We start from the raw sequence: 3,412 nt of genomic DNA, 5'->3' as shown, positions 1-3,412 counted from the left end.
AGGCCGAGCCTGCTACCACTATAAAGACCGATCTGGAGATGAGATATGTAGGTAAGGTATAATGTAGTGCAAGAAAGGACATGGAAAAAATAGTTTGATAATTAAAGAAAAAAAATTCCCTCACACTAGCATGTTTTGTTCATTTCGATGCCATACTAGAAATTCTCATCAAGGCAGAGAAATACAAAATACATTTCCAAGTGTTCACTGTGATACTCCAATATGTACGGATATTACCGACAAATACTGTCCATTTGTAGCATATGGGACGAGACGCTGCACAGACTGAATTCACTCCACACTGATGAGGGGCAATACCCCAAAACAGCTGTCTGTGGATGGATACCTTGCCTTGGTATTTCCCTTGTCATATCTTTAAACTCATGAAAGAGTTGGATATTGACTAAAAGGGCCACTTAATATGGTGGTTATGGTGGTCTCCTTAAAAAGAGCTACTCCTTGGCTAGGTCTTTCCCAGAGGGATATCTGGCTATTTTCTCTGTCGAGACTCCTAACAGAGGCTCCACGGACCTTTTTTTATTTACAGACTGAATTCAGAACAATGTATTTCTCCATACTGGCAGAAATAAGGAAACAATCAGATCTAAAGGTTTATCAACATAAAACCTTAATTTTGCCCAAAAGGTGCTGATGATAATTAGAGCAACAATGACTGTAGCACAGAGTTAGAATATCAGTAAACGTTCTGCAGGTAACAACAGTCACAATCAGTAGGACGTGTAACGGCCGTCGCTGTGAATAACATCAGCACATCTGCAGCCACAAGACATCACTAGTCTCTCACACTGCTCTGGTGGGAGTTTTGTCCACTCTTCTTCCAGTCTCTTCCACACTTCAATGACTGTTGTGAGCTTCTTAGTAGTGATGAGCGAGTATGCTTGTTACTACTCGGTACTCGCACGAGTATCACTGTACTCGGGCTACTCGGCGGGTACCGAGTAATTTTGCAATACTCGTGCTGTACTCGTGGTCTTCATCCCTGCATGTTGGCGCTCTTTTGAGAGCCAGCCCTCATGCAGGGATTGGCTGGCAGACCACTGCAATGCCACAGCCCTGTTAGTTGTGGAATTGCAGTGATTGGCCGGCCTGCACAGCGTGACCGAGCCTTTATACCGGCGGGCGCGCTGTGCTCTGCACACAGCCATCTCATATGCCATGCTTTCCACGCCCACAGGCACCTATGATTGGTTGCAGTGAGACACGCCCCCACGCTGAGTGACAGGTGTCTCACTGCACCCAATCACAGCAGCCGGTGGGCGTGTGTATACTGTGCAGTAAAATAAATAAATAAATAATTAAAAAAAACGGCGTGCGATCCCCCCCAATTTTAATACCAGCCGGATAAAGCCATACAGCTGAAGGCTGGTATTCTCAGGATGGGGAGCTCCACGTTATGGGGAGCCCCCCACCCTAACAATATCAGTCAGCAGCTGCCCAGAATTGCCACATACATTAGATGCAACAGTTCTGGGACTGTACCCGGCTCTTCCCGATTTACCCTAGTGTGTTGGCAAATCGGGGTAATAAGGAGTTAATGGCAGCCCATAGCTGCCACTAAATCCTAGATTAATCATGTCAGGCGTCTCCCCGAGATTCCTTCCATGATTAATCTGTAAATTACAGTTAAAAAACACACACACCCGAAAAATCCTTTATTAGAAATAAAAAACACTAACAAAATCCCTCATCACCAATTTATTAACCCCGACAAAGCCCTCCATGTCCGGCGTAATCCACAGTCCTCCAGCGTCGCGTCCAGCTCTGCTACATTCAGGTGACAGGAGCCCATGAATACACCGCTGCTCTGGTCAGCTTCACACAGCAACTGAGGTGAGTAGCGCGATCAGCTGCTGTCAGTCAGGTAACTCACGGCCACCGCTGGATCTAGCGGTGCCGCGATTAACCTCAGTGACAGCAGCTGATCGCGCTACTCACCTCAATTGCTGCATGGAGCTGACCGGAGCGGCGGTGAGTAGCGCGATCAGCTGAGCTGTCACTGAGGTTACCCGCAGCCACCGCTGCATCCACCGCTGGATCCAGGTAACCTCAGTGACAGCTCAGCTGATCGCGCTATTCCCTTCATTAGCTGTGTGAAGCTGACCGGAGCGGCGGTGTATTCTGCAGCTCCTGTCACCTTCATGCAGCACAGCTGGACGCGACGCTGGAGGTCCGTGGATTACGCCGGACATGGAGGGTTTGTCGGGGTTAATAAATTGGTGATGAGGGACTTTGTTAGTGTTTTTTATTTCTAATAAAGGATTTTTCGGGTGTGTGTGTTTTTTAACTGTAATTTACAGATTAATCATGGAAGGAATCTCGGGCCCTTAACATTTCCGCCATGAAAATTCATTTTGGTGTCATTTTGGAAGGTTTTCTGGTGAGTTCGTAAAAATGGCGTAAAACGCGGACAAAATTGTTCACAGCTGTGACTTTTGAGTGATAAATGCTTCAAGGGGTCTTCCCCATGCTGTTGCCATGTCATTTGAGCACTCTTCTGAGACTTTTGTGACATTTTTAGGGTTTCTACATGCTGCCGGGGGGTCATTTCACAAAAATACTCGAGTCTCCCATAGGATAACATTGGGCTCGGTGCTCGGGCCGAGTACACGAGTATCTTGGGATGCTCGGCCCGAGCCTCGAGCACCCGAGCTTTTTAGTACTCGCTCATCACTACTTCTTAGCCATAACTTCATCACCAAGGATTTTCCAGAGGTTTTCAATTGGGTTTAGATCAGGACTCTGGGCTGTGGCTTTTTCATTGATTTAATGTTTTTTGTTGTTTTTTCAAGGAAATGCTTTACATGTTTTGCTGTGTGACAGGGGACATTGTCCTGCATGAAATTTGCGGCTGATTAAGTGATGAATGCAAGTAAGGAACCATGTGTTGTTGAAGAAGGTTCTGATCCACACTTGCATTAACTCTGCCATGTAGCTGTATGGAAGGTCCAACTCCTTGTGCAGAAAACATTCCCCAAACCATGATACTTCCTCCACTCACTGACATGTTAACACATTTTGGGTTCAGTTTTTCCACAGTTTGTTAATGAACATAATGTTTCCCATCAGACCCAAATTAGTTAAACTTGCTTTCATCACTAAAATTAACTGTGGCCACTTCTCCTCTGTCCACACAACATGCTCCTCACCATGGGTGAGTCTAGCCTTTTGATCCTTTCTGCTAATGAGAGGTTTGGTCACTGCAGAGTGGGCTTTCAGTCCAAATACCCTTAACGGTTATGACACTGTATGACAAGACAGATCCTTACCCTATTCAGTGCTGAACTCCAGAGCAATTCTAGCAGCAGCATTGAAATCCTGTCCTCGCTTGCATTTGTCTTTCAAGGGAGACCAGACTTCTTGGGGAACTAGATAGCATTTGTGATGTTTTGAT

This window comes from Anomaloglossus baeobatrachus, chromosome 11, assembly GCF_048569485.1.
Source record: "Anomaloglossus baeobatrachus isolate aAnoBae1 chromosome 11, aAnoBae1.hap1, whole genome shotgun sequence".
NCBI lineage: Eukaryota > Metazoa > Chordata > Amphibia > Anura > Aromobatidae > Anomaloglossus > Anomaloglossus baeobatrachus.
This window is presented reverse-complemented; position numbering follows the sequence as displayed.